This window comes from Erpetoichthys calabaricus, chromosome 12 (assembly GCF_900747795.2).
Source record: "Erpetoichthys calabaricus chromosome 12, fErpCal1.3, whole genome shotgun sequence".
Classification (NCBI taxonomy): domain Eukaryota; kingdom Metazoa; phylum Chordata; class Cladistia; order Polypteriformes; family Polypteridae; genus Erpetoichthys; species Erpetoichthys calabaricus.
This window is the reverse complement of record NC_041405.2, coordinates 109,127,763-109,140,920: the sequence shown is the minus strand read 5'-3', so window position 1 is coordinate 109,140,920 and position 13,158 is coordinate 109,127,763. Positions and strand designations below refer to the sequence as shown.

Genomic DNA, 13,158 nt, shown 5'->3' with positions numbered 1-13,158 from the left:
ATATTACACCAGGGGTAGAGCAAAGAGCTCTGTATGAAACTAAAGGAAAGGGTTTGTATTAATTAGATCTTATCCTTCAACTAGAAGTGGTACAGACACCCTCCTGGTTCTATCTGCTGCTTTTAATCTCTAGTATGCCACAGTGAGTTAATTTCCAATCCTGCCAAACGTCTTCAGACACCCGCAGCCCTTCAAGAAAAACATGAGCATTACAGATTTTTTTTTTCTTTCTTATCCTCGCCTGAGGACCTTGTGTCATACCTCATGTACCATCGTTTCCTTTATCATACCTCCTGCTTGCCTTTGTTCACCAACTGCAAATATTTTGTAGACACCAGACTCCTATTTTACATTTATAAGTAACACATTTAAGATGAGTTTTTGCAATAATTTTGGTACATAGTTACTCTGTCAATTTTCCTGGGTGATCAGGCATTGCATTCATCTTGAAATAACGCCAATACCGACTTTGGCAAACGTCCTCCTCACTCAGTTAAACTCAGGCATCCAATTGAATAATGACAGTGAAGCTCTGCACACAGATGTCTGTCACTCTATCAGAAATATTCAGTCGTTATAAAGGTGCATCTGTTTGTTCGTTAGTAGTAACGTAAAATTCTCCAATCTACTTAACCCATTTCAGGAGGGTTGTAAGAGCCTATCCTGGCAACACTAGGCAGAAATGAACCCTGGGAATGACATCAGTCTATCACAGGGCCCACTCACATACACAGCCACATTTGCATTGACAAGGACAAATTAGAGTTGTCAATTAATCTAACCAGCATGCCTTTGAGGAGATGTGATGAACACACATGGAGGACATACAGACACCACAAGAACAACAAGGTGTGGAATTCAAACCCGGAATCTGTGAAGCAGAAGTGTTAATCACTGCAACATTGTATAACCCTTGCTTGTTAGGGATGCTGTTCTAAATGTAAAACTTTAAAACTCAAATATTAAATGGTGTAGCACATTCAAATAATCACAAAGTAACTTGGCCTAGAAGTAAGATTAAAACCTGATAAATTAAATCTAGAAATTTCATTGAAAAAAAAACAAAAACTTCAAAAGCTGCCTTAGGGTGTTACTCAAAGTCCCTGAAAAGAGATGGCTGATATACAGCATATGATCCTTTTGGACATATATACCTATATTGGTGCTCTCTATGTGGGTCCTTATGGTCTTCTATTCGAAGGCCAGCCAAAAAGCACACAAAAAGCATTCAGAGGTTTAGCTTTCCTTTTTCAAGTGAGATCCATACAGTGGCCCTCTTGGTTGCTTAGTAGCATAGGCAATGGTTGACAAATCCTGCTGCCTGCCTTTTTATAATGTGAGGCAGACAAGACTGGTGCAGAGGAGGACTTGAGAGACTACTACAGCGAGGGACTCTCGGTTCTTTTAAATGATGTCTGGGAATTAGGGTGCGGTTTCTGAAGAAGTAAAACATTGAATATATAACTGGGATCAAACCTACAACTTAGTATATTCTGCTTGCATGGTTTAGCCTTTAATCCACACTACCTCATTTGGAAAGGAAAAGCTTCAAGGTCACATTCAGAAAATGGGCAAAAGAGTACCTTGTCTTTCATATAAATCTACAGATTAGAGATGACACACTTGAATTATTTTACATTATCCTACAGGAATCTGGTTCTTAAAAAGAAGTTAAATGCCATGTAAAACTGCTTCCCAAGGAGGAAAAAAAGAAAATGAATTCAGACAAATGCATCCTCGTGGAGACGTGTTGGTGGATCGCAATAAAGGCGCTCACCACAAAACTTAGGCAAGAGAAAGAGGCCAATGTGATATGTTAAAGCTATAAAAAAATCCTCAAAGGGCCAATGCCCTGCCTCCAACACTCCACCTTCCCGCAGCTGCCAGCGCTGTTCTTGATAACCCATCACCTCCCTGTCACACCCTGACCTTTGACACCACATCCCAGCAGGCTATAACACAAAGTCAATAAAAGCTTGGGGAAAGACCACACCCACAGACACACCCTTCCACATACGTTCTTTGAAACAAAATTGCTAGAGTGTGAAAATGAAAGAAACCAGAACTTACTTAAGGATTAAGAGAAGCTGGGATCCTGTGAGCCATAAATGGAAAATGCACTGTGTCACGTCCCTATGTGCTCAAGCCACCCTTGGGGAACAAAGTCCTGAGCAACAAAAACATTTTGGGAATTCTTTACTCTATCAAAGGAGTACACAGAGCATGTCTAGCAAGTTTAACCAGCACCTCTATTAAAACCGAGCTTCTTTCATTTAAGTAAAGAAATATCAGCCAGTAGTTTACAAAACCATCACAAGCTGCTGGTGCATATATTTCACAGAGTAAGCCACTGCTAAGTGCTTTAGATTTGTTAAAGCGTCAAAAGCTAACGTTGCCTTCTTCCAATGTTTGCATTGGACTTACGACTTACATTTTGATCACAGACATTTAGGTGACTACTTCTGGGTCACAAAACCATAGTATAATCTAAGCCTTTAGTTCTACGTTTTTAAGTCCAAATCTTCAATTACATTGTTTCCCTAACTTTAGTTTGCAAACAATACAATACAATTTGAATCACACAAATCTGAATTGACTGAATACCTTGCTCACTAAGTTGTCTATGAATGTCTTATATACTGTATGAAAGGTCTGTCCACTATTAGAATGACGAAGCCTTCCAAAAAAGTTACAAAAGCAAATACCTGGAAGCAGGAAAAAAATCATTTGAATGCAATTGCAGAACTTACACTCTCAAACCACATCTTCCTGTAAAAATGCTAATGTTAAGTACTTATTTTGATCCACCACTCTTGATAATCCCCAAACTCAGTCATGCCAAGGGCATAAGTGTAACTTCCCAAACATGTTTTTCATGATGGGTCTCATGAAACCTTCAAAACCACTCCTGTGGTGCGCTGTCATTCTCATGCACAGAAGAGATTCAGATTGACCTCCCAGACCCAGCAGGAGGGCCAAGTCACTGATGTGTCAGCTGGCCTTAGTTAAAGTAAAAAAATATTAAACATTTACTTTACTCATACTTTTTAGGAGTCTTACAAACTTAATTCAAAAATATCTATATATTCATGTATATAGTACATGGTGTTTATGTATAGTAACAGTGATTAGCACTGTTGCCTCATGAATGTGGCATCACAGGTTCAAATTCCATTCTCTGTCATTGTCTGTAGGGTTTGCATGTTCTCCTCATATCTGTGTGGGGTTTCCTCCCACATCTTAAAAGGGGTGTGTGTTCAGTTAATTGTCAACTGTTAACTGGGAACATGTGTAAGCGGGTCCTGTGATGGACTGACACCGAGATCTGGGCTATTTTTCGGGCTTGATGTTGCCAGGAATTGGATTAAGAGGGTGTGAGAATGGTGTTAAGTATTTCTAAATGTGCTCATTACTCCTTTGTCAATAAGAAGAGCCCATTATAAAAACCATCCATCCCTCTATCAATCCATTAATCCTTCTTCTGACCCATTTAATCCTATTCAGGGTCACAGGGGCCAAAACCTATTGTATCAACATTGGGCACAAGGCAGAAAACTGCATTAGATCACACTAACACACTGCCCATACAGTGCCCATATAGAATACGCAGTTCATCTAAAACACACATTTCTGGGAAAGGGGAACAAATCCCTGGTCAGGCACAGACTAATTAGGCAAACCCCACATTGACAGTGCCCATGTCAGCATTTAAACCCAGGACTCTATATCTACGAGGCAGAAGTCCTAATCACTGCGGTACCATGCTACTCAAGCAAAAATCCATTATGCATAATTTGATTGAATGTTTTATGACTGTGAAGTTAAATGTTACAAATTGCTTCAACAAACTAGTAATAAAATTCAATGCATTTACAAAAATAGTGCCTCCCAGGGGTCCATTTATAACTTATAACTTAGTTTATAACTGATAGGTCCATATGTATTTGGACAGTGACAACAGTTTTCATAATTTTAGCTTTGTACACCACCACAATGGATTTGAAACAAAACAATCAAGATGTGATTGAAGTGTAGACTTTTAGCTTTAATTCAAGGAGTTTACCAAAAATAGCTATTGATAGTTTACTATGCCATTACTACAGTTGTCTTCAGTTGTGGCTTGTTCATTGGACTTTCTGCCATCAGTTTTGTCTTCAGTAAGTGAAATTCATGTCAAATTGAGTTGGGGTCAGTTGATTGACTTGGCCTTTGAAGAATATTCCACTATTTTGCATTGAAAAGCACTTGGTTTGCTTTTGCAGTATGTTTTGGGTCATTGTCCATCTGTACTGTGAAGTGACATCCTATTATATAGTGCCTTGAGCATGGGAAAGGCGCTATATAAATAAAATGTATTATTATTATTATTATTGGTTTTGCAGCATTACACTGAATCTGAGCAGACAGCATACACTTAATAAGCTTCAGAATTCATCCTGCTACTTCTGATTCCTCCCTCTCTTATTCCGCCCACATAAATCACATTAAGAAACTTTCTTACTTTCACCTCCGTAACATATCCCGTGTTCGCTCCTTCCTCTCCTTTTCTAACGCTGAGAAACTTGTCCATGCTTTTATCACATCCCGCATCGATTATTGTAATTCCCTACTGGCAGGTGCCCCTTCTAATCTTATATCACAGCTCCAGCTTATTCAAAACTCAGCTGCAAGAGTCCTTACTCGAACCAGCAGCAGCGAGCACATCACACCCATCGTGCTCTGTCTCCACTGGTTCCCTGTGTCTTACAGAAACGAATATAAAATCCTACTAATAACTTACAAAGCCTTAAATAACCTTGCGCCAAACTACATCAGTGACCTTCTCCATCACTATGTGCCTGCCCACCCACTAAGGTCCTCTGATTCTGGCAATCTTGTTGTGCCCCTCACTAATCTACACTCCATGGGTGACAGGGCCTTCAGCTGTATAGCGCCCAGACTCTGGAATGACCTACCAAAATTAATCAGGTCAGCTGACTCCATGAATTCTTTTAAAAAACAACACAAAACTCATCTGTTTAGGAAGGCTTTTAGCTCTATTTGACTTTATTACCCTTCTCTCAGTTTACTTCTCTGTCAAGATGTTAATGTAACGTGTGTGTGTGCTAGACCATCAATTATGTTGTCTGTTTCTTTTTTTTTTTTTCAGAATTCACTGTCTTAATCTTCTTTATTTATTTATCTGGTTTATACAATGCTATATACTGTATACGCTGCCGTTCTTCATTATATTCTGTAAGTGCCTTGAGCATGGGAAAGGCGCTATATAAATAAAATGTATCATCATCATCAACAAACACTAGTGACTGACTTCCACTAGCAGCCACGCATGATCATGTCAGAAAACTGCCTCCACCATGTTTCACAGATGATGTTGTACTCATTGCATCATGAGCCATTTCTTCTCCTCTCCATGCTCCTCCCTCTCCAACATTCTGGTATATATTGATCTTAGTTTCTTTTGTACAAAGAAATTTGTTCCAGAACTGGACAGGCTTTTAAAAAATGTTTTCTAGCAAACCCTAATCTTACTTTCTTATGCTTGAGGTTTACCAGTGGTTTGTACCTTGGGGTAGACCCTCTGTCTTTACTTTCATGAAGTCTTCTCTTAATTTTAGACTTGGACAATGATAGTGTTCTTGGTTTGGCTAAATGTTGTGAAGGGGTTCTTCTTCACCAAGGACAGAATTCAGCTATCATCTAGCACAGTTGTCTTCTGTGGTTTTCCAGATCTTCTGTTGTTGCTGAGTTCACCATTGTGTTCCTGCTTTTAAAGAATTACCAAATGATTGATTTGTCCACTCCTTGTACTTCTGCTATCTCTCTAAAGGGGTTGTTTTGTTTTCTCTGCCTAATGATGGACTATTTTTGCATGGACAGCTTTTTGGACCACATATTGAACGTTCACAGTAACAGCCTCCAAATGCAAATACCACACTTGGAATAAATTCCAGACCTTTTACCTGCTAAATAGTTAAAGAAATAATGAGAGAACTGCTCCCACCTGGCTATGGAACTGCTTGTCAGTCAAATGTCCATATACTTTTGAACCCCTGGAATTGGGGGGCTATGCAGAAAAATGGCTGTCATTCCTAAACGGCTCATACGATATTCTTGGTAAACCCCTTAAGTGAAACTTGGAAATCTACACTTCAATCACATAATGATTACTTTATTCCAAATCCACTGTGGTAATGTACAAAGCCAAATTTATGAAAATTGTTTGTCTGTCCAAATATATATGGACCTGATTGTATCTGTAATTTCTTTAATTTGAAACTTTTAATAGCTAACTGTGTGATGAATGAAGAAACTGTTCAGTACTAACAGTTCAAGACTCAAGTCAGTCGGACTCATCCAAGTCCTACTTGGCTTCAACAGAATGGAGCTCGAGTAGCACACCTTGTCCTCTTTAATAGCCCTGAAATCCTATGCTTTCCAACCCAATCCTTTGCAATATGCTTTATCAGCTTATTTTCCTCTCATACACTAAAAGATTCCCTAAACTTAAATAACAATTGGCTTAAGTGAGACGACTTATCCTTCAGGATAACGGTGATCAGCACCTTCGACCCATGCAAGAACAAGACCAGAAAGTGACATCACTAGGCAAAACACTTAAGTGGTCTTAACACTGCAAAAGACACACACAGTCAACTCTGTATAGCTTATCCGAAAGAGCAACAGATAAACCTCAAATGCCTTTTTACTTTTAGTCATACCTTTAACAGAACCATATACTGCCTGCCATTCATTTCTCACACCTCATTGTCTGTGCAGTTTAGAAAAGATAATCCTCCTTTCTTTTTTGTCTATGGGTGAACTCATAGAGAGATCACTGATATATTATTTGCTTAAATTATTTTTATTATAACATAAGTCAACATTATCAAAATCCTTAAGAAATTTTCCTAGCATATTTTTAATTTGTGCTTCAAACTATATAGACTGTCCCACAGGCAAAAGGATCTGACATTTTATTAGATCGACATAAATGTTTATCTTTTGATATTTAGGAGGCTGTTACAACTTAAAAACAGACAGGGAGAGTTGCCAGAGAAGACTGAGAAAACGCTGGTACATGAAGCAAAAAGGTTATACAAATATGTTTGCTTACACATACAGTACATACAGTAAAAGAACAGAAGTATAGTAGTGGCCCAACATATGGCATCTTAATTCTGTGTTCTTCTTTTACTTGTGCCAAGTCAGCACTCGTTCACTCTGCACATTTATTTCTATATTTCTGTATTTTAAAGAAAATGGAATAAATTAAAACAAACATTTATTTACTGTTAACATTTTCCATTTTTCTTTAGAGGTTGTAAAGCCCCATTGACTGTCAAACACTAACCTCGCTTATAAAGATATTTCACATGACAAATTCTGAATGAATATTTTTGACAATATAAAACAACCGAGCAGCACTCTGCTCCCATTGCACCACTGCAGAAGACGAGCACAGAGTATAATCAATAACTTTGCATTTTCTCCAAGACCTACCCGGCATGGCAGTTACAGCAATAAAAGAGAAAGAGTCCATGAAAGAGCATCTAATACATTAAAGTAGTTGAAAAGAGAGGGTGTGTGAGAGGGCATGGCGAGGACATGTGAAAGATGTTGCCTTCTATTTCTAGGCAGTCACCCGGGACAGGTCAGTTTCGACAATATTCTAACCCTTGTATTGATACAGATTTCTCTTTTTCCTTTTCATTTTTTTTTTAAAAAACAAGGGAGCCCTAGCCCTTCCATAAGCCGAGTCAGAAAAAGCCTGTCACCAAGCCAAACCTAGCCAGCATATATTCAAAGTGCAGCATCTTAGGCAGTCTCTTTTTTGGAACAGCAATGAGGAAATTCCACTATGAGGTGTGGTGCAGCACAGGCAGGGTGGGGACCCCCTGGACAGATGGCTATCATTAAAATTAGTGAACAAATGCGGTTGAAAAGCCGCGCACTGCAGCTGTGCCTTGCACTGGCAGACTGAACCATGCAAGCATGTAGAAAACAGACCAATGCACAAATAAGAATAAACCAGTGCGGTTCCCCCACAAATATACAAATTGGAGGTGGGGGTTTAGGCAGAAGGTCACAGAGACACTACTGTGCAGAAACAGAAAAGTACGTACACAAACATCATTTGATCCGAAGCGTGCCAGAAATGGTATCAGAAATGAGCAGGTAATTGACATGAACAGAAGCTCATAGACACAAAATAAAAAAGACACAAAGACAAGACGAAAGACATACAAACATAATGGTTAAGATCTAGACGGACTGAAGACCCCAGGTACTAACATCACCTGGCCAAAAAGGCTCACATGCATGAATATGACAGACTCATGAATACAACTGAATGACAGGCAAGTGCACATAAATGAAGAAGAAAAGACCCTGACAGACAAAACAACTGATGGAGAGTTTAGTTAATGATGTATAAAGTGCACAAATGCATAAAGAGATAACTTGCTATAAAAACACACACGCACACACACACACACACACACAGCCCAAAACAACAAATGCAAAAGTAAAGCACGAACAGAACAAAGCATGCAAAATGACCTGAGGTACACTACATATACAAATCTTCAATCACAGCTACAAAGCCTTATTACAACAACATACACACAGGCTGAAAAAATAAAGATCAGAGGTAAGCAACATACTGTATAGGCAAATTAACAGGCAATCACTAAAAGACATATAACTCAAGCCTGTCACCTAGTGCAGTACTTCAAAACACATTGCACAGCCACAGCAAACTTTACCTCTCGCTAAATATGTCAAACAGCAGCTGGCACTTTCCTTTAGCTAGATTACTACTTTAACTGAGCATGTTGTACCATCTAGAAATCCATATTTGCAGCACCAGTCCAGAAATAACATAACTATATTTGCTGTATGACAATTTAGAAAAGATCTGTGCATTTTACTGTCAGGAAAAACATTTTTCCTAACGTCAGCCATTAGCATTTTGCTCTTTTGCACCTTACTGAAGAACGACATTCAATGATACTAATAATATAATCATGTGTTAGTGAGCATGTAGAAGTTGGTTTAGCTGGATTGGCTTCTCTAGTATAGAGTGCAATGTCAGTTTTACAGGATCCTCTTTCCTGATAATTAGAGACTTTTAGAGAAAACTCTTGTGAGTGGGTAATGCTGCGGGTAATGCTGCTGTTGCTGCTTCATAAATTTGGAGTCCAGGGATTGAATCCTGTACATGATGGCCATATGTTACGGGTTTACACATTCTCCCCATGTCTGCATGGAATTTTCTTCAAGTATTTGGGTTTTCCTGCCACATCTCACTAAATTTGCAAATTAGGTTTATCAACCATTTAAAATAGCTTTGTTGCGTTTGTGTGTGAGTGGGGGTCCTTAGTACTCAGACTAGGGCTAGTTCCTGTTTTGTGATGATACTACCTGTTATGTATAGTCTGTTAATGGATCTACTTTTTGTGGTGTATGTATACTGTTAACCATTATGTGTGTGTATGAGCATTGATATAAGTTCTCTTGGTAATACAAGTTACAATAAAAAGAAAAACATAGAAAGCAGTTACCTCACAGCATTTCTCAATTTTATATAAGGTAGAATGTTGTAAGGCACAACACTACCAAGATAAGCTCTAGCCCCCCATATCCCTGAATGAGTCTAACAAAACTGAAAACTTAACATTAACAGAAATGAATAAATGGACAATAATAGTAATAAATTAATGAATTAATTACACTTATATAGCACTTTTCTCACTAGTCAAAGCTCTTTACACAGTCAAAGGGGAACCACTTCATCCAACACTCATGTGTAGCACACACTCAGATGATGCAATGGCTGCCATTATTGCACCAATGGGCTCAAACCACATTATCTATTAGGTGGGGAAGGGGTGAGAAAGATAGCTAATTACAGACAAGGGATGATTAGAGGGCCAGTATGGACATGGCTGTGATGGGCAATTTAGCCAGGACATCGGCAAGAAATCATACTCTTTCTGAAAGATGTCCAGGGATCTTTAATGACCACAAAGAGTCAGGACCTTGGTTGTATGTTTAATCCGAGAGACAGCACCATATTTACCATATTTATAGCACAGTGTCCTCATTACTGCACTGGGACATTGGGATCCACACATAGACCAGAGAGTAAGCACCCCCATGCTAGCCTCACCAACACCTCTTCCTGCAGCAACCCAAGGTTTTCCTAAATAGTCTCCCATCCAAGTACTGGCCTGCCCTGAACATGCGTAGCTTCAGGTGGATGACCTGTTCTGAAGAGCAAGTGGCATGGCTGCTGACAACAGCATGGCTCTAGAACCACAAACAACAATCAAATGATTCATCCACCTATGTACTATATACTAGTCAGTCCAGAAAGATAACTTCTTCTCATTTTTTAAGACAAATGTAATTGCTTGTCTTTACTTAATGTTTGCCATGTTTCCCACTCTAAACACAGAAAGCAGAAATGGGCATTGAATTAAACAAAGTCATTAAGTAAAGGCAAGAACTGAACACTGAATAAGAAACTGGACCAAAAAAACTCGGGTACTGTAACCTTGTCAAATAACAGATTACCTTTTTTTCTTTTTTGCTCCTTTAAAGTTTGGGGTCATATAAACAAGGAATGGTAACTAACCATTAATGTATTAAAAGGCACATTTAACCATAAGAAGCAGGTATTTCTATAACTCACAAATATTTACATTTGTATAAGCTCAGCACCACACAGAATCATTTCTTCTCCTTTCTATCCAAATGCACGCTTTCAGTTTAACTCAGATTCCTAGGAAATTCCTCTAAAATAAAGTCATGATGGGCAGTAGAGTATGTGACTTGCATATAATCTTTGTTTTCTAGTATGGACTATAATAACTTTTATTTTTTTACAAACTACATAATAACAGCACAAGAAATATCAAGCACTGCACTGAAGGCAGACATGAGTAAGATTAAGCAGCTGAATAAAAATCAACAAGCGAGTACATCAAAATGTAACATAGAGGTGAATGTTCAGAGTCATAGATTAAATAAACGAATGGCATTTTTTAACAGAATAGAGAAAGTGTGGGTCGCCAGGTTCAAGCTGAATGTTTAAACATAAGCAGCTTCACAGCAGTGAAGTAAAGAGAATCGGTACAGCTGATTTGTGAGTGTTAGCCATGACTCTGCAATAGAACGTCAAGAAGGCTGATGTCAGATGACATCACACACGTCTCACACGTTTACATGAAGTTACGAAGCATACACAGATATTCTGAAGTATATGAATTCAGAGCTTTTTCAGTAAATAGCAGCATAGGAAGCAAGAGGTCAGTGCAGTCAGACCAGCAGAGGGTTCATACAGTCATTGTGTTTGGTCTGTGTCAATAGAATATCTATCAGTACATCAAGTATAATCACTAGCATGTATTTAAAGTTTTGCTTTCTTTTTTTGATGCGACATGCTTTTCTGTGATCACCATTTTGGCACAGTACAATCGACGTACTAAACAGTGAGGAAAATGGCTTTGATATTCATCACAAGTAATTCATCCATCCATCCATTTTCCAACCCGCTGAATCCGAACACAGGGTCACTGGGGTCTGCTGCAGCCAATCCCAGCCAACACAGGGCACAAGGCAGGAACCAATCCCGGGCAGGGTGCCAACCCACCGCAGGACACACACAACACACCCACACACCAAGCACACACTAGGGCCAATTTAGAATCACCAATCCACCTAACCTGCATGTTTTTGGACTGTGGGAGGAAACCGGAGCGCTCGGAGGAAACCCACGCAGACACGGGGAGAACATGCAAACTCCACGCAGGGAGGACCCGGGAAGTGAACCCAGGTTCCCAGGTCTTCCAACTGCGAGGCAGCAGCGCTACCCACTGCGCCACCGTGCTGCCCACAAGTAATAATTCACATACACAGAAAAGAAACATATCAGATAAAAGCACAAATCTGCATGATATATTAGACTTCCCCACAAGAAATGGAATTGCGTTCATTGCATAATGGAAGGAGTGCTCAACCCTTGAGAAAGCCGTTACTTTAGCTCACTTCTATGTTTGAATGTGTAGAACTAGCTTATGGCAACATAAACACTTTTAGAACCTGACTGTCAAGCATGGTACTGGAACAGGGAATCCTTATGGGGGGGGAGAAAAGGTCATGGAGACTCGAAGGCTTAGAAAGTAGCAAGTCCCTAATTAACAATCTCCTTTGCCCACGTGGCTGTTGAAGCTGCAATGCCACTATGGGAAACAAACATTTTCTGCCCATCTACAAATTCTTAACAGTTTAAATGAAGACAGTATCTTCCACATTTGGTCATGTTGAATGTTAGTTGCACGTGCAAATAAGAAATCCCCAGTAGTCTTCATTCTACTACTGCTATTACTACTGCTACTACTAGCATCCCACTCACAATATTTGGGCTAAACACCTTTGTGACACCCCAAAGGCTAAGCTATATCTTAATTGATGATGACACTTGACAAAGCTTCCTCTGACTCTCAAAACTCCGTACTCTGTCATTTCATCTCAAGGCATCTTATAAAGTTTGGAAAACAAAAATTCAAACCACTTAAAACATAAAACCAAGCAAGACAGGTACTGTATGTCTGGTGGTGGGGCTGCTTGGTATCTGTACATAAAACATGAACATAATTCTTAATGTCACTTATGACAAGGGTCTGATCTGGAAAGTCAGCTACTGCATTTGTGATATGTAGACATTGAAATCATAAGTGAACCTTCCTCAACAGTGTAGCTAAAAATGTAGGGCGACATGGATATTAATACTGAATGAAACTGAAATGTCCAAAATGTGACAATATGAAACATACAGTAGGGTCGATCCACATAATTTAAATAAGCCATTCCCTCCCCTCCCATTAAGTGTGGGGACTTCAAAGCAGTATGATAGTTTTTCCTGTGTCCACACTGGTAGGAAAACAGAGGGGGGGGGGGGTACGAAAAAGGATATTTGTGACCCACAGCCACATACTAAGATAACTAATGGTGTTATGGTGGTGGTTGAGTGTGTTTACCCTGATTGGAAAGGCATCTTATTAATAGGTTGGTAGAGTTCTGTATTTTCTAATACACAAAATATGTTACTCCTGTGCTTAAGGAAACAAATGCCTTGTCATAATGTTTCAC

At 39.2% G+C, this 13,158-nt stretch overlaps 1 protein-coding gene across 2 annotated transcripts in view; it reads right to left on the bottom strand.

Moving 5' to 3' along the window:
- Positions 1 to 13,158, bottom strand: part of klf8 (Kruppel-like factor 8) — a 101,390-nt gene that overhangs the window by 73,329 nt on the left and 14,903 nt on the right. The gene's annotated exons all lie outside the window — the stretch shown is intronic.